This window comes from Petromyzon marinus, chromosome 56 (assembly GCF_048934315.1).
Source record: "Petromyzon marinus isolate PM22_M1 ecotype Great Lakes invasive population chromosome 56, UKy_Petmar_22M1.pri1.0, whole genome shotgun sequence".
Lineage (NCBI taxonomy): Eukaryota > Metazoa > Chordata > Hyperoartia > Petromyzontiformes > Petromyzontidae > Petromyzon > Petromyzon marinus.
Window position 1 is genome coordinate 9,437,975 of NC_133722.1, and position 24,820 is coordinate 9,462,794.

The following is a 24,820-nucleotide window of genomic DNA, read 5'->3' on the forward strand; positions in this document are numbered from 1 at the left end:
GTGCACATGTGCAGGTACGTACACATATAAAGCCGCGACAACAACAATCACTGCCATCCGCCACTAAGTCGCGCTGATGCCATCCCGACGCTGTGCCCGGCTAGGTGCACATGCAGGCCAGCTGAAGTGTTGACGGCTCGTTGCTGGCACGAGGTCACGGGACAGGCCCAGAGCGACTTGCACGTCGACAACGAGACAGAGACATGTACACACAATATACACACAGTATACACACAGTATACACAGTATACACACAGTATACACACAATGTACACACAATGTACACACAGTATATACACAATGTACACACTATATACACAATATATACACAATGTGCACACAATGTACACACAATATACACACCGTTTATACACGGTATACACACAGCATATACACAATATACACACAGTATACACACAATGCACATACAATGTACACACAATATACACAGTATATACACAATGTACACACAGTATACACACAGTGTGCACAGTACACACACAGTACACACACAGTATACACACAATAAACACACAATATACACACAGTATACACAATATACACACAGTATACACAGTATACATACAATATACACACAATGTACACACAGTATACACACAATGTACACACAATCTACACACAATATGAAAATAATACAAACGATCTAGGGGTAAACAATCCAAACGAGAAAGACAATAAAAACGAGACACACTACAAACGAGTCAGAGAATACAAACGAGAGATACAACACTAACAAGACACACAATAAAAACGAGTCAAGCAAACCAAACGAGAAATAAAAACAGAGACGACAGACAACACAAAGTGCAGACGAGACTAAACAATACAAACGAGACTAAACAATACAAACGAGACAGCAGGCCGTGTGTAGCTGTCCCCATCAGCACCGCTGGTGTAGTGGTATCATGGAAGATTCCCATTTTTTCACCCGGGTTCGATTCCCGGGTGGTGCAAAACTTATATTTTTAATATAGTTGTCGGTATTCCCTTTATAGACCACGTCTTATAAATATGCACGAAGCCTGGCACTTACTCAGCGTGTAGTAAAACACCCAAGCGCACATTAGGTAAAGTTATTCGTGTAGTTACATTGTAAACTGACATGGTGCCCACTCCACACACAAATACACAGTATACAAGCAAGTACGCATTTACACGTGCATACACCCGTCGCAATATCAATATCTGGCATTCCGCACAGACTCGCATTGATTAGACGACGGCGCTGTGCCAGGGTAAGTGCACATCTAGTTTTAAAGACTCGCTGCTGGTGGGAAGTCACGGGACAGGCCCAGGTCCAGAACGAGCGGAACGGAGGAAACGGGACAGAGACAAACAAGATGAACGACACGGAACAATACAGACGACGCAGACAATACTAAGGAGACAGACAATGCAAACAAGACAAACAATACAAACGAGACACTACAAACGAGTAAAAAAAACAACCTGATGACCACCGCTTGTGTTGCGATCGAAACGTCGTGATATTTTTTATAATGTTTACTGACTTTATTTTTATTATTTTCTTTTACATATGTTTTTCTTATCTACGTGACTTTACCGAAAGAACCATAGAATATGGGACAAACAATACAAACGAGACAGAACAATACAAACAGAACGTGGTTAGTTTCCCCATCAGCACCGCTGGTGTAGTGGTATCATGGAAGATTCCCATTCTTTCTACCCGGGTGCGATTCCCGGGCGGTGCAAGAAGGTTGTTTTATAATTATCGTTCGTCGCTGGAAAGACCCCACGTTATAAACACGCACGTAGCCTGGCACATGCTCAGTGTACAGTACAAGCACATGGTGGCATAATGATTTTAATTGATCGTGAAGTTACATTTTAAACATGCATGTACACACATTATTATTGCCCGCATAGCCACGTGCACATGTGCAGGTACGTACACATATATAGCCGCAACAACAACAATCACTGCCATCCGCCACTAAGTCGCGCTGATGCCATCCCGACGCTGTGCCCGGCTAGGTGCACATGCAGGCCAGCTGAAGTGTTGACGGCTCGTTGCTGGCACGAGGTCACGGGACAGGCCCAGAGCGACTTGCACGTCGACAACGAGACAGAGACATGTACACACAGTATACACACAGTATACACAATATACACAATGTACACACAGTATACACACAATGTACACACAGTATATACACAGTATACACAATATACACACAATATACACACAGTATACACACGGTATATACACAATGCACACACAATATACACATAGTATACACACAATATACACACAGTATACACACAATATACACACATAACATACACACAGTACACAAACATAACATACACACAGTATACACACGGTATACACACAATGCACACACAATATACACATAGTATACACACAATATACACACAATATACACACAATATACACACAGTATACACACAGTATACACACAATGTACACACAGTATACACACAATGTACACTCAGTATACACACAGTATACACACAGTATACACACAATGTACACACATTATACACACAATGTACGCACAGTATACACACAGTATACACAAAGTCTATACACAATATACACAGTATACACAATATACACATAATGTACACACAGTGTACAAACAATATACACACAACCTACACACAATATGAAAATAATACGAACGAAATAGGGGTAAATATATAAAAAATCCGAACGAGAAAGACAATACAAACGAGACACGCTACAAACGAGTCAGAGAATACAAACGAGAGATACAATACTCACAAGACACGCAATAAAAAACGAGTCAAGCAAACCAAACGAGAAATAAAAACAGACGACAGACAACACAAAGTGCAGACGAGACTAAACAATCCAAACGAGACTAAACAATACAAACGAGACATCAGGCCGTGTGTAGCTGTCCCCATCAGAACCGCTGGTGTAGTGGTATCATGGAAGATTCCCATTCTTTCGACCCGGGTTCGATTCCCGGGCGGTGCAAGAAGGTTGTTTTATGAATATCGTTCGTACCTGGAAAGAACCCACGTTATAAACTCGCACGTAGCCTGGCACATACTCAGTGTACAGTACAAGCACATGGTGGCATAATATTTTTAATTGATCGTGAAGTTACATTTTAAACATGCATGTATACACATTATTTTTGCCCGCATAGGCACGTGCACATGTGCAGGTACGTACACATATATAGCCGCAACAACAACAACAATCACTGCCATCCGCCACTAAGTGGCGCTGATGCCATCCCGACGCTGTGCCCGGCTAGGTGCACATGCAGGCCAGCTGAAATGTTGACGGCTCGTTGCTGGCACGAGGTCACGGGACAGGCCCAGAGCGAGTTGCACGTCGACAAAGAGACAGAGACATGTACACACAGTATACACACAGTATACACACAGTTTACACACAGTATACCCACAGTATACACAGAGTATACACACAGTATACACACAATGTACACACAATGTACACACAGTATATACACAATGTACACACAATATACACATAGTATATACACAATGTACACACAGTATACACACAGTATACACCCAATATACACAGCATACACACAATGTACACACAATGTACATACAATGTACACACATAATATACAAACTGTACACACAATGTACATACAATGTACACACAGTATATACACAATGTACACACAATATATACACAGTATACACACAGTATATACACAATAAACACACAGTATACACACAATGTACACACAATGTACACACAATATACACAGTATATACAATGTACACACAGTATACACACAGTGTACACACAGTATACACAGTATACACAATATACACACAGTATACACACAGTATACACAGTATACACACAGCATACACACAGTAAACACAGTATACACACAGTATACACAGTATACACACAGTATACACACAATGTACACACAGTATACACACTGTCTATACACAATGTACACACAATATATACACAGTATACACACAATATATACACAGTATAAACACAGTATACACACAGTATACACAATATACACAGAGCATACACACAGTATACACAATATACACACAGCATACACACGATATACACACAATGTACACACAATATACACACAGTATACACACAATGTACACACAATATACACAGTATACACAGTATATACACAGTATACAAACAGTATACAAACAATATACACACAGTATACACACAGCATACACACAATATACACAGTATACACACGATATACACACAATGTACACACAATATACACACAGTATACACACAGTCTCTACACAATATACACACAGTATACACACAATGTACACACAGTATACACAGTATACACACAGTATACACACAATGTACACACAGTATACACACAGTATACACACTGTCTATACACAATGTACACACAATATATACACAGTATGCACACAATATATACACAGTATAAACACAGTATACACACAGTATACACAATATACACACAGTGTACACACAATATACACACAATGTACACACAGTGTACACACAATATACACACAGTATATGCATAATATATACACAGTATACACACAGTATACACACAGTCTATACACAATATACACAATGTACACACAATATACACACAGTATATACACACAGTATACACAATATACACAGTATACATACAGTATACACACAATATACACACAATATACACAGCATACACACTATATACACACAGTGTACACACAGTACACACACAATATACACGCAGTATACACACAGTATATACACAATATACACACAGTATACACACAGTATACACACAATATACACAGTATACACACAATATACACACAGTATACACACAATATACACACAGTGTACACACAATATACACAGTATACACACAGTATATACACAATATACATACAGAATACACACAATGTACACACAATATACACAGTATACACAGTATACGCAATATACATACAGTATACACACAGTATACACACAATGTACACACAATATACATACAATGTACACACAATATGAAAATAATACAAACGATATAGGGGTAAACAATCCGAACGAGAAAGACAATACAAACGAGACACACTACAAACGAGTCACAGAATACAAACGAGAGATACAACACTAACAAGACACACAATATAAACGAGTCAAGCAAACCAAACGAGAAATAAAAACAGAGACGACAGGCTACACAAAGTGCAGACGAGACTAAACAATACAAACGAGACTAAACAATACAAACGAGACAGCAGGCCGTGTGTAGCTGTCCCCATCAGCACCGCTGGTGTAGTGGTATCATGGAAGATTTCCATTCTTTCGACCCGGGTTCGATTCCCGGGCGGTGCAAAACTTATATATTTTAATATAGTTGTAGGTATTCCCTTTATAGACCACGTCTTATAAATATGCACGGAGCCTGGCACATACTCAGTGTGCAGTAAAACACCCAAGCACACATTAGGTAAAGTTATTCGTGTAGTTACATTGTAAACTGACATGGTGCCCACTCCACACACAGATACACAGTATACAAGCAAGTACACATTTACACGTGCATACACCCATCGCAATATCAATATCTGGCATTCCGTACAGACTCGCGTTGCTTAGACGACGGCGCTGTGCCAGGGTAAGTGCACATCTAGTTTTAATGACTCGCTGCTGGCGGGAAGTCACGGGACAGGCCCAGATCCAGAACGAGCGGAACGGAGGAAACGGGACAGAGACAAACAAGATGAACGACACGGAACAATACAGACGATGCAGACAATACTAAGGAGACAGACAATCCCAAACAAGACAAACAATACAAACGAGACACTACAAACGAGTAAAAAAAACAACCTGATGACCACCGCTTGTGTTGCGATCGAAACGTTGTGATATTTTTCATAATGTTTACTGACTTTATTTTTATTATTTTCTTTTACATATTTTTTTCTTATCTACGTGACTTTACCGAAAGAACCATAGAACATGAGACAAACAATACAAACGAGACAGAACAATACAAACAGAACGTGTTTAGTTTCCCAATCAGCACCGCTGGTGTAGTGGTATCATGGAAGGTTCCCATTCTTTCGACACGGGTTCGATTCCCGGGCGGTGCAAGAGTGTTGTTTTATAATTATCGTTCGTACCTGGAAAGACCCCACGTTATGAACACGCACGTAGCCTGGCACATACTCAATGTACAGTACAAGCAAATGGTGGCATAATGTTTTAAATTGATCGTGAAGTTACATTTAAACATGCATGTACACACATTATTATTGCCCGCATAGCCACGTGCACATGTGCAGGTACGTACACATAGATAGCCGCAACAACAACAATCACTGCCATCCGCCACTAAGTGGCGCTGATGCCATCCCGACGCTGTGCCCGGCTAGGTGCACATGCAGGCCAGCTGAAGTGTTGACGGCTCGTTGCTGGCACGAGGTCACGGGACAGGCCCAGAGCGAGTTGCACGTCGACAAGGAGACAGAGACATGTACACACAGTATACACAGTATACACACAATATACACACAGTATATACACAGTATACACACAATGTACACACAGTATACACATAGTATACACACAACATACACACAGTATATACACAATGTACACACATAACATACACACAGTATACACACAGTATACACACAATGTGCACACAGTATACACAATGTACACACATAACATACACACAATATATACACAGTATACACACAATGTACACACGTAACATACACACGGTATACACACAGTATATACACACAGTTTACACACAATGTACACACATAACATACACACAGTATACACACAGTATACACACAATGTGCACACAGTATACACAATGTACACACATAACATACACACAATATATACACAGTATACACACAATGTACACACGTAACATACACACGGTATACACACAGTATATACACACAGTTTACACACAATGTACACACATAACATACACACAGTATACACACAGTATACACACAATGTGCACACAGTATACACAATGTACACACATAACATACACACAATATATACACAGTATACACACAATGTACACACGTAACATACACACGGTATACACACAATATACGCACAGTATACACACAATATACGCACAATGTACACACAATATACACAGTATACACACAGTATACACACAATATACACACAGTATACACACAATATACACACAATATACACACAATGTACACACAATATACACACAGTATACACACAGTATACCCACAATGTACACACAATATACACATAGTATACACACAATATACACACAGTATATACACACAGCATACACACAGTGTACACACAGTATACACAGTATACACACAATATACACACAATATACACAGTATACACGGTATACACACAGTATACACACAATGCACACACAGTATACATACAATCATACAATATACACACAGTATACACACAGTATATACACAGTATACACACAGTCTATACACAATATACACAATGTACACACAATATGAAAATAATACAAACGAAATAGGGGTAAACAATACAAACGAGAAAGACAATACAAACGAGTCACAGAATACAAACGAGAGATACAATACTAACAAGACACACAATATAAACGAGTCAAGCAAACCAACGAGAAATAAAAACAGAGACGACAGACAACACAACGTGCAGACGAGACTAAACAACACAAACGAGACTAAACAATACAAACGAGACAGCAGGCCGTGTGTAGCTGTCCCCATCAGCACCGCTGGTGTAGTGGTATCATGGAAGATTCCCATTCTTTCGACCCGGGTTCGATTCCCGGGCGGTGCAAGAATGTTGTTTTATAATTATCGTTCGTCCCTGGAAAGACCCCACGTTATAAACTCGCAAATAGCCTGGCACATACTCAGTGTACAGTACAAGCACATGGTGGCATAATGTTTTTAATTGATCGTGAAGTTACATTTTAAACATGCATGTACACATTATTTTTGCCCACAGAGGCACGTGCACATGTGCAGGTACGTACACATAGATAGCCGCAACAACAACAACAATCACTGCCATCCGCCACTAAGTGGCGCTGATGCCATCCCGACGCTGTGCCCGGCTAGGTGCACATGCAGGCCAGCTGAAGTGTTGACGGCTCGTTGCTGGCACGAGGTCACGGGACAGGCCCAGAGCGACTTGCACGTCGACAACGAGACAGAGAAATGTACACACAGTATACACACAGTATACACACAATACACACAATGTACACACAGTATACACACAATATACGCACAATATACACACAATATACGCACAATGTACACACAATATACACACAGTATACACACAGTATACACACAATATACACACAGTATACACACAATATACACACAATGTACACACAATATACACACAGTATACACACAGTATACCCACAATATACACACAATATGTACGCAGTATACACACAATATACACATAATGTACACACAGTATACACACAGTATACACACAGTCTAAACACAGCATATACACAAAATATACACACAATATACACAGTATACGCACAATATACACACAGTATATAGACAGTAAACACACAATATACACAGCATACACATAGTATACACACAATGTACACACAGTGTACACACAATATACACACAGTATACACAGTATACACACAATGTACACACAATGTACGCACAATGTACACACAATATGAAAATAATACAAACGATATCGGGGTAAACAATCCAAACGAGAAAGACAATACAAACGAGACACGCTACAAACGAGTCAGAGAATACAAACGAGAGATACAATACTAACAAGACACACAATATAAACGAGTCAAGCAAACCAAACGAGAAATAAAAACAGAAACGACACAGACAACACAACGTGCAGACGAGACTAAACAATACAAACGAGACTAAACAATACAAACGAGACAGCAGGCCGTGTGTGGCTGCCCCCATCAGCACCGCTGGTGTAGTGGTATCATGGAAGATTCCCATTCTTTCGACCCGGGTTCGATTCCCGGGCGGTGCAAGACTTATATTTTAATATAGTTGTCGGTATTCCCTTTATAGACCACGTCTTATAAATATGTACGGAGCCTGGCACATACTCAGTGTGTAGTAAAACACCCAAGCACACATTAGGTAAAGTTATTCGTGTAGTTACATTGTAAACTGACATGGTGCCCACTCCACACACAGAAACACAGTATACAAGCAAGTACACATTTACACGTGCATACACCCATCGCAATATCAATATCTGGCATTCCGCACAGACTCGCGTTGCTTAGACGACGGCGCTGTGCCAGGAGAAGTGCACATCTAGTTTTAAAGACTCGCTGCTGGCGGGAAGTCACGGGACAGACCCAGGTCCAGAACGAGCGGAACGGAGGAAACGGGACAGAGACAAATAAGACGAACGACACGGAACAATACAGACGATGCAGACAATACTAAGGAGACAGACAATGCAAACAAGACAAACAATACAAACGAGACACTACAAACGAGTAAAAAAACAACCTGATGACGACCGCTTGTGTTGCGATCGAAACGTCGTGATATATTTTATAATTTATACTCACTTTATTCTCATTTTCATTATTTTATACTTACATATTTGTTTTTTTCGCCATATAGCATTGTGATATATAACGACTTATTGTTGGTAGCTTAGCTGATTGGAGAATATAGAGTTTATTGAAAACATTAAGGTAATTTATATTTTAGTTTTTTATTGGTTCACTATATAGTACTGTGAATAGCTCAGATGTGTAGGCCTTGACTTCAACATAGTCATTTCTGTGACCAGTCACTAGCTAATCACTCAGTTATTTCAATGCTAAATTCGCCTAGTTATTTCAATGCTAAATTCTCCTGTTTGATTTGTACTAAGTGCCTCGGTGAATGTGTATGCTCTGACTTTAACGTAGCTATTTCTGTGATCAGTTACAAGCTAATCACTCAGCTATTTCAATGCTAAATTCTATGCTAATTCCATTGTCAAGGGGTGCCTCTGCGGATGTGTATGCTTTAACTTAGCTATTTCAATGCTAAATTCTATGCTAATTCCTTTATCAAGGGGTGCCTCTGCGGATGTGTATGCTTTAACTTTTAACATATCTATTTATGTGACCAGTCACAAGCTAATCATTCAGCCATTTCAATGCTAAATTATATGCTAATTCCTTTGTCAAGGCGCTTTGTTCCTCTCACACAGCTTAAAGGCCGTGATCTGAACGTGGCTCTTTCACTCCAGCGCTGCCCTACCAGACAGTCTCGTCCCTTCACCTGATGAAGGCCGCTTGTGTTGTGGCCGAAACGTCGTGAGAATATTATTGTGTTATTTTATTTTATCAATTTCTTATTTTATTCTCATTCTACGTGACTTTACCGAAAGAACCAAAGAAGAATACAAACGAATTAGACAATACAAACGAATCAGACAATACAAACGAGACAGACAATTCAAACGAGGCACAACACAAAGGAGACAAACAATACAAAGGAGACAGAAAATACAAACGAGTAAAAAACTAAACCTGATGACGACTGCTTGTGTTGCGATCGAAACGTCGTGATATTTTTTTTAAAATAATTATTACTCACTTTATTCTCATTTTTATTAATTTATTCTTCATATTTTTTCTTATCTACGTGACTTTACCGAAAGAACCATAGAATATGGGACAAACAATACAAACGAGACAGAACAATACAAACGACATAGCAGAACGTGTTTAGTTTCCCCATCAGCACCGCTGGTGTAGTGGTATCATGGAAGATTCCCATTCATGCGACCCGGGTTCGATTCCCGGGCGGTGCAAGCATTTCTTTCTTGTTGTCGGTATTCCCTTTACAGACCCCTTTCTTGTAAACATGCACGTAGCCTGGTACATACTCATTGTCCAGTACACGCACGGGCTTTGTATAATATATTTAATAGGTTCGTGAAGTTACATTTTAATCACACAGTATACACTCATTATCTTGATACACGTCGTATCCACGCACAACGACATGCGTTTACACGTGCATACACTTAGCAATATCAACGACAGCTCACCATTCATCACCGAGTCGCGTTGAACACACCACGGTGCTGTGCCAGGCGAGTGCACATAAAGTCCAAGTTACATTTTGAAGACTCGCCTGTTGGCGGGAAGTCACGGGACAGGCCCAGGACAATGGAGACAAGCGAAACAAACGAAAGGGACAATACAAACGAGACAGAACAATACAAACGAGACAGAACAATACAAACGAGACAGACAATACAAACGAGATAGAACAATACAAACGAGATAGAACAATAAAAACGAGTCGTACATTCCACACGAGATAGAGACATTCGAGACAAACATGATTGCTTAGGTTGCACGCAAACTGGTTGCTTGAGTTGCACGCGACATGGTTGCTTGAGTTGCACGCGACATGGTTGCTTGAGTTGCACGCGACATGGTTGCTTGAGTTGCACGCGACATGGTTGCTTGAGTTGCACGCGACATGGTTTCCTAGCTTGCACGCAACATGGTTGCTTGAGTTGCACGCGATATGGTTGCTTGAGTTGCACGCGACATAGTTGCTTGAGTTGCACGCGACATGGTTGCTTGAGTTGCACGCAACATGGTTGCTTGAGTTGCACGCGATATGGTTGCTTGAGTTGCACGCGACATAGTTGCTTGAGTTGCACGCGACATGGTTGCTTGAGTTGCACGCGACATGGTTGCTTGAGTAGCACGCGACATGGTTTCTTAGCTTGCACGCAACATGGTTGCTTAGCTTGCACGCGACATGGTTGCTTAGGTTGCATAGGTTGCACGCAACCCGGTTGCATAGATTGCATAACTGATTGCTCAACCGTGAACCCGGTGTGAGCGCTGGGGCGTGTGTGTGTGTGTCGGGGTAGGAATGTTTCCGTGTTCATCGCTGAACCAAGCCGAGGCCGGTTCGAAGCGGAATGTCTTCTCGCCATGGACAAGTTGTCAATGGCCTGGCTGAGAATTTCATCACAACCCTCGGCATCACCAGCAACAGCTGCCATGGTCAATCCACTGCTGGATGAAGTCCCCCCCACTCCCCACTCCACCTCACACCCCCCCCCCCCCCCGCCGTAGCTATCGTCTCTCAAGATCCCGCGATGTCCAAAGTATTTGTCCCGATTACAAAAAAAATTCCCCCGGAACGTCAAAGGCGGTGCACCGCGTGTTCTTCGTCTCACCGGTGTCAATAACGCTGCACGGATGTCGTGGAAAACGAGCAAAGACAAAGAGCTCCCGCGGAGCGGGGAACAGACACATTTACTCTTACGCGATCTAACCCCCCCAAAAAGCCGCCTTCTTCATCATTAAGAGTAATACTTGTCGCGAAAGCCGACGCGTTCAACTTATTACAGGGTGAACAGACTGTTGGGGCAAGTGCTGTGAGCGAGGCAGGAAGGGCACACGTAGGCTGGGTGCAGGCGGGGACAACGCCACGCGCGGACGCGTTTGTCTTCCCAATGTTGACCTTTTACACACCGCACCAGGTACTCGTTTTTTTCTTTTTTAAGGCCGAGCCGACCTAGGCGAGTCCCATAAGGGCCCCGGGTTCAGATAATCGCCGTCAGCGCTGCCCCACGTGGTAGTAAAATTTAGAGACCCGTGCCGGATTATAAGACGCACCTCCCCCCACCCCACCCCTCTCCGGCCCCGAACATTTGGAACTTTTGCTGCTTTAAATCAGGAGGTGAAAGGCGTCTTGTGGCTTCCCATCCAAGCGAGCGCGGGGAGGACGCGTCCGAGAGGAGGAGGCGATGGAATCGACGTCGGGACCGCCTCGTGGAAAACAAAGAGAGAGAGAGAGCTTTACAGCTCATCGGGTTTCCTCCGGTTTTGAATACTGATTCCGGGACCGATTCACGTGCGGGTGCTCGATGGATCGGTGCCGTCGTAGAATCGCGAGCGGGGGGAAGGCGGAAGGGGGGGGGGGGGTAGTGGCTTCATCCAGCAGCGGATTGATCATGTCCAATGATGATGATGATGTCCTTGAATGCCAGGGGAGGTTAAGGAGAGGGCGGTGACTCCCAGTGACCCCGTGTTCCCATCGCGTCCAGCAGGGGTCTCGAGGAACGTGGCCCGCCCGCCCGCTGCCCCCCGTGGCTCACGGAGCCAGACCGAGGCTCCCCCGACGCGAGGCACAATGAGGCCACTCGGTAGAGCCGCGCCAAGACCAAAACAGGATGCTGCTGCTGCTGCTGATGAAAGTGATGTTCTTATGCTGCTGCTGCTGATGATGATGATGCTGCTGCTGCTGATGAAAGTGATGTTCTTCTCATGCTGCTGCTGATGATGATGATGCTGCTGCTGATGAAAGTGATGTTCTTCTAATGCTGCTGCTGATGATGATGATGCTGCTGCTGATGAAAGTGATGTTCTTCTCATGCTGCTTCTGATGATGATGATGCTGCTGCTGCTGATGAAAGTGATGTTCTTCTCATGCTGCTGATGATGATGCTGCTGATGAAAGTGATGTTCTTCTAATGCTGCTGCTGATGATGATGCTGCTGCTGTTGATGAAAGTGATGTTCTTCTAATGCTGCTGCTGCTGATGATGATGCTGCTGCTGATGAAAGTGATGTTCTTCTAATGCTGCTGCTGGTGATGATGCTGCTGTTGATGAAAGTGATGTTCTTCCAATGCTGCTGCTGATGATGATGCTGCTGCTGCTGCTGATGAAAGTGATGTTCTTCTAATGCTGCTGCTGATGATGATGCTGCTGCTGATGAAAGTGATGTTCTTCTCATGCTGCTGCTGATGATGCTGCTACTGCTGATGAAAGTGATGTTCTTCTAATGCTGCTGCTGATGATGCTGCTGCTGATGATGAAAGTGATGTTCTTCTAATGCTGCTGCTGATGATGCTGCTACTGCTGATGAAAGTGATGTTCTTCTAATGCTGATGATGATGCTGCTGCTGCTGCTGATGAAAGTGATGTTCTTCTAATGCTGCTGCTGATGATGCTGCTGCTACTGCTGATGAAAGTGATGTTCTTCTAATGCTGCTGCTGATGATGATGCTGCTGCTGATTAAACTGATGTTCTTGTAATGCTGCTGCTGATGATGATGATGCTGCTGCTACTGCTGGTGAAAGTGATGTTCTTCTAATGCTGCTGCTGATGAAAGTGATGTTCTTCTAATGCTGCTGCTGATGAAAGTAATGTTCTTCTAATGCTGCTGCTGCTGATGATGCTGCTGCTGCTACTGCTGATGAAAGTGATGTTCTTCTAATGCTGCTGCTGATGATGACGATGCTGCTGCTGATGAAAGTGATGTTCTTCTAATGCTGCTGCTGCTGATGATGCTGCTGATGCTACTGCTGATGAAAGTGATGTTCTTCTAATGCTGCTGCTGATGATGATGCTGATGCTGTTGATGATGAAAGCGATGTACTTTCTAATGCTGTTGATGATGATGCTGATGCTGCTGATGAAAGTGATGTTCTTTCTAATGCTGATGATGATGATGGTGCTGCTGATGCTGCGGCTGATGAAAGTGATGTCCTTTCTAATTGTGCTGCTGCTGCTGATGATGCTGCTGCTGCTACTGATGATGCTGCTGCTGCTGATGATGATGAGGATGCTGCTGATGATGACGATGATGCTGCTGATGATGATGATGCTGCTGCTACTGATGATTATGATGCTGCTACTGATGATGATGATGATCATCCTGTTGCTGATGATGCTGCTGATGATGATGTTGCTGCTGCTGATGATGCTATTGCTGATGATGATGATGCTGCTCCTGCTGCTGCGAATGGCCTACAAATGAGACAACAATACAAACGAGACAGAACAATACAAACGAGACAACACAATAAAAACGAGACAGAACAATACAAACGAGTCAGAACAATACAAACGAGACAACAAAATACAAACGAGACAGAACAATACAAACGAATCAGAACAATACAAACGAGACAGAACAATACAAACGAGACAAACAATACGAACGAGTCAGAACAATACAAACGAGTCAGAACAATGCAAACGAGACAAACAATACAAACGAGACAAACAATACAAACGAGTCAGAACAATACAAACGAGACAACACAATACAAACGAGACAAACAATACAAACGAGACAACACAATACAAACGAGATAGAACAATACAAACGAGACAGAACAATACAAACGAGACAACACAATACAAACGAGACAAACAATACAAACGAGACAAACAATACAAACGAGTCAGAACAATACAAATGAGTCAGAACAATACAAACAATATAGAACAATACAAACGAGACAGAACAATACAAACGAGACAACACAATACAAACGAGACAGAACAATACAAACGAGACAGAACCATACAAACGAGACAACACAATAGAAACGAGTCAGAACAATACAAACGAGTCAGAACAATACAAACAAGATAGAACAATACAAACGAGACAGAACAATACAACCGAGACGAACAATACAAACGAGACAACACAATACAAACGAGACAAACAATACAAACGAGTCAGAACAATACAAACGAGACAGAACAATACAAACGAGACAGCAGGCCGTGTCACGTTCCCCCATGAGCACCGCTGGTGTCGTGGTGTCACGGAAGATTCCCGGGTTCGATTCCCGGGTGGTGCAAGACTCTTCATTTTATATTTTCTTTAAGTCCTCTCGCGGCACCGATCTGTCAACAATTAATAATTTGGACAGAACGCCTCCTGGCCACGTCTTTCGTCTGCTTCTCTTCTCTTTTGTTATTTATATTCTCCAGCACGACTCGAGGTACTGTTCAGCACAATCCCACAACCGGGTATACTACATTATTAATTTTTTTGCTGTGGTTGTCCCGCTTGATGACGGAAGCTTGTGTTTCTTCCGAAACGTCGTGATTTAATCTAGTTGTTTCTTCATTTTTTAATTATCATTTTATTTTTTACCAACCTGACTTCACCTAATAAAGCCAATGATTAAGGCTGACTAGTTTGTTATGTATTCTTAGCTCTTTCGGTAAAGTCACGTTGAAGGGAAACAATAAAATAATAAAATATATATAAAACAATAAAAATTCTCACGACGTTTCGACCATAACACAAACGGTCGTGAGAATTTGTATTTTTATATATTTTATTATTTAATTGTTTCCCTTCAACGTGACTTTGCCGAAAGAGCTAAGAATATGAATTACTGCAGTCACGAAAGCTTTAAATCAAAATTTTGTTTGTTATGTTAAAGCTGGTGCTCATGAAAAACGAAATAAACCTATTTATTGTTCATTTGAAGCTTTCCGCGACTGCAGGAATTCATACTCTTTGGTTATTTCGCTCGAAAAACATAAGGACTTAAATTTTGATTTAAAGCTTTCGTGACTGCAGTAATTCATATGCTTAGTTTTTTCGGTAAAGTCACGTTGAAGGGAAACAACAAAATAATAAAATATATATAACAGTAAGAAATATTTTTTTATTGTTTTATATATATTTATAATAATATATATAAAACAATAAAAAAGATTTTTTTATTGTTTTATATATAAAATAATAAAATATATATAAAACAATACAAAATATTTTTATTGCTTTATATATATTTATATATATTTTAAAACAATACAAAATATTTTTATTGCTTTATATATATTTTATTATTTTGTTGTTTCCCTTCAACGTGACTTTACCGAAAAAACTAAGATTATACTTTCAAATAATAAAATATATATAAAACAATAAAACATATTTTTTATTGTTTTATATATAGTTTATTATTTTGTTGTTTCCCTTCAACGTGACTTTACCGAAAAAAACTAAGATTATACTTTCAAATAATAAAATATATATAAAACAATAAAAAAATATGTTTTATATATATTTAAAATAATAATATATATAAAACAAATAAAAATATTTTTTTATTGTTTTATATATATTTTATTATTTTGTTGTTTCCCTTCAACGTGACTTTACCGAAAAAACCTAAGAATATACATAAGGACTTGTTTCAGCAGCCTGTTTCTGCATCCCCCCTGAGGACGATTTTGCTTGCGTGGCGATCGAAAAGTCGCGATCGATCATTTTTTTCTACAAAACTCTTTATTTTTTCACTTTCACCAGGTAAGGCCCACTGAGCTCCGTTAGCTCAATTATTGCAGAAGCGAGCGATTAGCTTCAGCGAGGTTTCTTGTCGTCGTGCGCACATTCATCGCAGGAGCCAAACTTCTCTAAACGCGTGGATGTCGATTCTGAATGCGGAGGGGGTGGGGGGGGAAGAGGGAGGACCCCGAGGGCAGACAGAGAGAGAGAGAGACGCTGCGCACTCCAGCTGATGATGCTGACGCAAACTCACGTGTTGCAACTGTAGTGCAGCTGCCGAGGCTTTCACCACCAACCGGCGCCGACCGACCAGCGTGGTGAAGTATTGTCAAACCATTCCCAGGACTGCACGTAGACAGTCGTGCCAATCGGAGGTGCGGCAGAAGCACCACAAACTAGACACACAACTTAACTCGCAGCAGGTAACGTGGACTTAATGTTAGGAGCAATGCCCCTAGTGCGGTGCTATGAACGGGAAATTCTCCCCCCCCCCCTCCACCATCTCAGCCCTCCCCTCTCCCCCCACTTCACCCCTCCGCCATCAAATCGCACGCTGTTGCAAATCAAAAGAAGCATCACTTACAAGATGTTTATGCAACAGATCAGTCGATATCTCTCACTAACGTCTGTGGGCGTGCAGGAGGTTCGTGTGGCCGAGCGGGTGGTGGTAACCTTGGGTCCCAGAGGGGATATTTTTAAATCCAGCATCAGGGGCGCCACGGTGGCTAGGAGATGTTAACTCCCTCGCCTGGTATACAGGAGGTCGTGGGTTCGATCCCAACCCTGATGCCTGCTGCTGTATATTTGGAGTTTACGTATCTCTCTCTCATCATCATCACGGTGGCTAGGAGATGTTAACTACCTCGCCTGGTATACAGGAGGTCGTGGGTTCGATCCCGACCCTGATGCCTGCTGCTGTATATGGAGTTTGTGTGTCTCTCTCTCTCTCTCTCATCATCATCACAGTGGCTAGGAGATGTTAACTACCTCGCCTGGTATACAGGAGGTCGTGGCTTCGATCCTGACCCTGACGCCTGCTGCTGTATATTTGGAGTTTTCGGATCACAGGTGAGCGTTTTGGATCACAGGTGAATGTTTTGGATCACAGGTGAGTGTTTAGAATTTCAGGTGAGTTTATATGATCACGGGTGCATGTCTAGAATCCCAGGTGAGCGTTTAGGATCACAGGTGAGCGTTGTGGATCACAGGTGAGCGTTTTGGATCACAGGTGAGCGTTTAGGATCACAGGTGAGCGTTTTGGATCACAGGTGAGCGTTTTGGATCACAGGTGAGCGTTTAGCATCACAGGTGAGTGTTTAGAATTCCAGGTGAGCGTTTTGGATCACAGGTGAGCGTTTAGGATCACAGGTGAGCGTTTTGGATCACAGGTGAGCGTTTTGGATCACAGGTGAGTGTTTAGAATTCCAGGTGAGCGTTTTGGATCACAGGTGAGCGTTTAGGATCACAGGTGAGCGTTTTGGATCACAGGTGAGTGTTTAGAATTCCAGGTGAGCGTTGTGGATCACAGGTGAGCGTTGTGGATCACAGGTGAGCGTTTAGGATCACAGGTGAGCGTTGTGGATCACAGGTGAGCGTCGCATACACTGAGGTTACGACAGGTGAGCGCCTTGTACTGTAGGTGATTGCGCCAGAGGCAGCTACGCGAGGAATTTCTTCGAATAGCTGCCGCTCACGGTCAACGTCAACCACCCCCGCCCACCCCCCGCACCGCCATCAGTCATCGCCTGCCGCCTTTGAAATAAAGAACAGGTGCCCCAATGCCCCCGTGGCCTCATGCCCCCGCGTCCGCCGGGTTCCAATATTTACGTCTCCATACCCCGATGCCCCAGTGCTCCAGTGCCTCAGTGTTTTCGTGGCCCCGTGGCCCCGTGTCCCAGACTTTCCGTGGCCCCGTGGCCCAGTATGTCCATGCCCCCTTGTCCCAGTTTGTCCGTGCCCCCGTGTCCCAGTATGTCCGTGCCCCCTTGTCCCAGTTTGTCCGTGCCCCCGTGTCCCAGTATGTCCGTGCCCCCTTGTCCCAGTTTGTCCGTGCCCCCGTGTCCCAGTATGTCCGTGCCCCCGTGTCCCTGCGGGAGGAGGTCGTGCGAACAGACGAGGGAGCTGGCACCCACCGGTGACCCCTGGGACGTGCGGCGAAGGAGGCAAATCTCAAGAGGATCGGCTGGAGAGATCGTGGAAAAGAAGATAACTCTGCAGAGGAACACGAAGCGATGAAGCATGGAGTTGTTGCTACCTGACGAGCAGCTACATCAATCGCAAAACGAGGCGTACTGGATGCGGTGATCTTGGCTGTGGAATAACTATTGCCCGAGTGGCTGGTATCGCCTGGGACTAATGTTAAGTTAACATGATTTTGTTTAACGAGGCGGTGAGCGATCAAGAGGCGAGGATGAGTCTCATTCGCATGGGCGTCTTGGAATAGACCGCAGATTTGTGCCACAAAGGGATGGCTGCAGTGTTTAAGCAAAAATAAAATTGACCTAACACCTCACTCGTATATTGAATGTGGTGTACCATCTGGCATTGCAAGTCCTGTGGGAGCGAACGACCACGACTCTGTTTAACACGGAGGCTTTCGTGACCAATATCATCCATAATACAATTTTATTTTGCTATTTAAGGAACGAAACAGGAGGATTTCTCCACAAACGTGGCTGTCGCCTGACGAGCTCAGTTGTAATTACTGTCGAAACGTCGTACTCAGATTGTAAATGTTATGGATTTGCTCTCCAACACACAACCGGTGCGCTGTTCCAGTAATGAATTGGCCACGTTCTGTTTACGTGACAAACCTTGCTGATTGGCTGTGTCGGGTGGTGGAGGGTTTAACGACACATTTATCACCATACTTTTTGGTTCTTTCGGTAAAGTCACGTAGATAGAAAGAGCTCTTTCTCCTACGTCAGCAGTTCTCCTGCTGTGTGTGTCTCACCTGATGACGGTTGCTTGTGTTGCGATCGAAACGTCACGTGATCTATTCATTTTCGATCTACGTGACTTTACCGAAAGAACCAAAGAGTATGGATTCCTGCAGCCACGAAAGCTTCAAATCAATATTTATAACCACTACTCTAACACAGGGGAAGCTGTCCATTCTTTGTTGCTCAGCGGATACAATTACACACAACCTCGCGTAGCCTCGCTGTGAACCGTACATCACAGAATTGGCTTTGGTGGTTCGCTACGATTACATACTTTGCATTTCACAAAAGGGTGGGAGGTGTGTGTGTGTACGTGTGTGATGTTCGCTAACAGCACTTATCAAACAATCTTTTAAAGTTATATGGGGATCTTTGTCTTTTTAACAAAAATCTTTGAGTACGTGTGTACGTGTGTGTGCGTGTGTGTACATGTGTGTGCGTGTGTGTACGTGTGTGTGTGTACGTGTTTGTACGTGTGTGTACGTGTGTGTGTGTACGTGTGTGTGTGCGTGTGTTTGTACGTTTCCATCTGGTACAGGTACAATGGGAGGCTGATCGATGCCCGGGTGCGGTCAAGGGATGGCTCCCTATTGCTCAACCACGTTATGTATGCCGATGATTTTGTAATAGCTGCTCATTCAGAGGAGGAGTTGGAGACGCTGCTGCCACTAAGAGATGGGGCCTTACCATCAGCCCCACCAAAACTAAGCACCTGCCTGGGTATTTTGTACCATCGGGCACTCCACCCCCACAACTCCCAATAGGTGATGGGGCAGTTGTGGAGAGAGTGGAGAGTTTCCCATACCTGGGCAGTGTGCTCATGACCGGCTCCGGTTTAACAGCAGAGGTCTCACTGCGAATCAGTCGAGCGGCATTATCTTTTCATCGGTTGCGTAACGCTGTGTGGAAGCAACCTGGTCTGTCGTTCCGCACGAAGCTTCGGGTCTTCTCGGCCACAGTCATTCACTCCCTTCTTTACGCTTGCGAAACGTGGACCCTCCTAATGGAACATCTTCGCCGGTTAGAAACATTTAGGCTGGCCTGCCAACGATCAATCCTGGGTTTAACCAGGCTGGATTGTGTGAGGAGCTCACAAATCCTCGAAAGATCTGGACAAAGTCCCATCGGTGAGCTCCTCAACGCTGCTGGTGAACTGCAAAGATGTCTATCTACGAATAAAATCAACTTTGTATTTACCACGGGGACGGACGGATGATTTATATTCTGCACACAAAACAAAACGCTCACGATTATTTTGGTGGAATGAATCCACCACCACCGTCATCTTCATTGCAATCATTATTTGCGTATTTATATTTTATTCATATTTGTGTTTATATTTGTATCTGTGTTCACATTCACATTTGTATTTACATTCGTGTTTACGTTCACATTTCTAATCATATTTTTCATTCACGTTTGTGTTTACATTTTTTTTCATTCACATGTGCATTTACATTTGTGAATTATGCTTGTAATTTACATTCGTAATTCACATTTGCCATTTGTATTTGAGCGTCGTAGGCCTAGTCGGGGGTGCTGCGAAAATGCCACAAAGCCATACCGCGGAGAGCGAGTGGCGTGAGGACGCCGTGAACGATACTCCGCGTTCCGCAACGAAACGACGCCACGAAAGGGGCTCGTGATTAATATCAATCTTGCAGGATGATGATGATGACGATGGTGGTGGTGATCATGGCGATTATGTATATTGTGTCAAATGCGTGCATACCCGTTTGTGTTCGTGAATACGCAACAGAAGCCCGCACGCCGACGTAGGGAATGCTCCTCGCCTCGCATTCTGCTGCGTCGTGTCACGTGTATCTGGAGTGGTAAGATTGTTATTGTTTGGTGCTGCCGCTGTAAATCTAAATGGTGCGTCCCGTACGTTTGGAAATCGTAGGAGGGGAGGGGGGGGGAGGGGGGGGAGGGGGGGGGGTGAAATGACGAATTCGTATTTTTTTTGTTTTGTTTCTGCAGGTGCAAGATTTCTCCGAGTAGGGGTAAGAACGATTCCAAATAATTCAGGAACAATGGTGGTCACATCGAGCACGTTCTGTGAGTTAAAGCGTTATCATTGTTTTTTTTTGTATATTTTTTTTTTCATATGATTCCAGACTTACGGGAGACACCCTGTAGTTAAAAAAAAAACATTTCTTTCAATTGCGCTATGTGCGTGATCGTTTCTTGTCCTTCACCCATCACTTCCCTTCACTCTGCTATCCGGATGTGGCACTGCCTCCCTGATGAACATATTGTCAGCGAGATCACCGATTCTCGTCTGCAGGCCTTCAAATGCCGCACACACCCGCGAGGCATCTCCTAACTTGACACCATACGCCTTGTAGGGACTGAGGCTTTGAGCTGCAGTGAACACAATGGTCATGCCGATGAGAGATGTACTCGAGTCACCAACTGTTATGAGTTTGTTCACATTCAATTTTCACTATCGCTCGCCGCTAAACTTTAAAACAAGATGTTTGATTACAGCAGCTATGCACTATGTAACACGCTTTTTTTATCCCTGCATACCAACTGTTCCATTTATTTTGTTTAACACAACAAAGTACAGCCACTGTGTATTTCCCCCCCGCAAACTTTCCTGTTGTGGGCAGGACTTTATGTCAGGAACTATTTATTACTTTCTTTTCATTTAATTGACACTTGTGTCAGTGTCAGTGCAAGTGTGTGTGTGTTTTAGTCCATGGAGCCGGCTCCAGTTTAACAGCAGAGGTTTCACTCCGAATCAGTCGAGCGGCAATATATTTTCATCGGTTGCGTAACGCTGTGTGGAAGCTACCTGGTCTGTCGCTCCGCACTAAGCTTCAGGTCTTCTCGGCCACGGTCATTCCCTCCCTTCTTTACGCTTGCGAAACGTGGACCCCCCAAATGGAACATCTTCGCCGGTTAGAAACATTTAGGCTGGCCTGCCTACGATCCATCCTGGGTTTAACCAGGCTGGATTGTGTGAGGAGCTCACAAATCCTTGAAAGATCTGGGCACGGTCCCATCGGTGAGCTCCTCCGGCAGGCAAGGCTGCGTTGGCTGGGTCATGTAGCCCGCATGCCCAGCCACCGCATGCCGAAATAGCTTTTGTTCGGCCGGATCAAGGTTGCTAAACGGGCGCGGCACGGGCTAGAGAAGAGATGGAGCTATGTGGTACAGGAGGACGTGGAGCTGAGTGGACTTGCCGATGACTGGTACCAGCGGTGTCAAGATCGGCCTCTGTGGAGGAGGCTCGTGAAGGACGCTACTGGGCAGTTGGAGGCAGTCGCCCTCCAACAACAACGGAGGGCGGAGGAGCGACGCTCACAACAACGAGCGGAGCGCCGGGTGGCTAAAGCACAGCAGGTTGGCACAGTAGGGGGCACAGGTGGTGCATCAGCCAGTCATCTCAGTCAGTCGACCCGTGGCACCCCTGTGACCTCCTGCCAGCGTGCGTTCGACACTTCACGTGGCCTCAAGGTGCACATGGCCTGGCACAAGCGTCGTGGTGACGTCACCGCCACTTAGTGGCGAATGGCGGTTGTTGTTGTTTAGTCCATGTGTGTGTGACTCGCTGTATGTGTGCCAGTCCATGTGTGTGTGTGTCGGTCGTCTAGCAGTAAGAGCGCTGCACCACAAACCCGCCGACCCCAGTTCCATTCCCCCTCACGCCCAACACCGATGACAATTATCTAAAACGGTCGTGAGCCTCCCCTAGGTCGTCTCAGCTGCAAATGACAACCTGCTGGGATGTGCAGTAAACATCGCCACCGGGGACTCTAAATCATTTATTCGTGACACTGCGTTTGTGACCGCTTCTGAAAATTGCATTGCAATGCATCGGCATTAATGAAATAACTATCTCAAATTCGCCCTCGCTGGACAAATTACAAAACAACATGCCAGCAACAACATCGTCAACGTACTTGATTAATTCGCTTTTTTAACGCATTCATTTCACTTCTTACTTGCAACTTTCCCTAACGTCACGTACATTGCTTCTTTCGTTACGTACATGGACCAAATTGCCATTAAATCTTTAATGTGACCACTAACTAAATTGCTACAAATACTATTGCAATATTAAAGTACAAAACTTCCACTTCTGTACACGGCAGCCTGCTTCGAGATCGCACTCAGTGTACTGCCAGTCTATACACACATCCTTAAGATCATTCAACAGACTTCGGGATAAGAAGGCTCAACTAATCGAGTCTCTCACCTTTCTGAAGAGATGCCGCGACTCTAAGGCTCTTTGTTCCTCTCGCACAGCTTAAAAGCCGTGATCTGAACGTGGCTCTCTCACTCCAGCGCTGTCCTACCAGACAGTCTCGCTCCCTTCACCTGATGAAGGCCGCTTGTGTTGTGGCCGAAACGTCGTGAGAATATTATTGTGTTATTTTATTTTATCAATTTATTATTTTATTCTCATTCTACGTGACTTTACCGAAAGAACCAAAGAAGATGAATCATTGCGGTCACGAAAGCTTTAAATCGAAATTTAACCGCCTCTACGGGGAGGGATTCCACACATCCTTAAGATCATTCAACAGACTTCGGGATAAGAAGGCTCAACTAATCGAGTCTCTCACCTTTCTGAAGAGATGCCGCGACTCTAAGGCTCTTTGTTCCTCTCACACAGCTTAAAAGCCGTGATCTGAACGTGGCTCTCTCACTCCAGCGCTGTCCTACCAGACAGTCTCGCTCCCTTCACCTGAT

At 43.7% G+C, this 24,820-nt stretch overlaps 8 non-coding genes across 8 annotated transcripts; all 8 read left to right on the forward strand.

The window, feature by feature from the left end:
- The first annotated feature begins 904 nt into the window (after window positions 1-904).
- TRNAG-CCC (transfer RNA glycine (anticodon CCC)) lies at window positions 905-974 on the forward strand. The gene has a single exon. It is a non-coding gene; the product is annotated as a tRNA-Gly (tRNA).
- Window positions 975-1,665: 691 nt separating this feature from the next.
- Window positions 1,666-1,736, forward strand: TRNAG-CCC (transfer RNA glycine (anticodon CCC)). Its single transcript has one exon. It is a non-coding gene; the product is annotated as a tRNA-Gly (tRNA).
- A 1,206-nt stretch (window positions 1,737-2,942) lies between these two features.
- On the forward strand, window positions 2,943-3,013 carry TRNAG-CCC (transfer RNA glycine (anticodon CCC)). The gene has a single exon. It is a non-coding gene; the product is annotated as a tRNA-Gly (tRNA).
- A 2,317-nt stretch (window positions 3,014-5,330) lies between these two features.
- Window positions 5,331-5,401, forward strand: TRNAG-UCC (transfer RNA glycine (anticodon UCC)). The gene has a single exon. It is a non-coding gene; the product is annotated as a tRNA-Gly (tRNA).
- A 693-nt stretch (window positions 5,402-6,094) lies between these two features.
- Window positions 6,095-6,165, forward strand: TRNAG-CCC (transfer RNA glycine (anticodon CCC)). Its single transcript has one exon. It is a non-coding gene; the product is annotated as a tRNA-Gly (tRNA).
- A 1,652-nt stretch (window positions 6,166-7,817) lies between these two features.
- TRNAG-CCC (transfer RNA glycine (anticodon CCC)) lies at window positions 7,818-7,888 on the forward strand. Its single transcript has one exon. It is a non-coding gene; the product is annotated as a tRNA-Gly (tRNA).
- A 1,147-nt stretch (window positions 7,889-9,035) lies between these two features.
- TRNAG-CCC (transfer RNA glycine (anticodon CCC)) lies at window positions 9,036-9,106 on the forward strand. The gene has a single exon. It is a non-coding gene; the product is annotated as a tRNA-Gly (tRNA).
- A 1,726-nt stretch (window positions 9,107-10,832) lies between these two features.
- Window positions 10,833-10,903, forward strand: TRNAG-CCC (transfer RNA glycine (anticodon CCC)). The gene has a single exon. It is a non-coding gene; the product is annotated as a tRNA-Gly (tRNA).
- The last annotated feature ends 13,917 nt before the right edge of the window (window positions 10,904-24,820 follow it).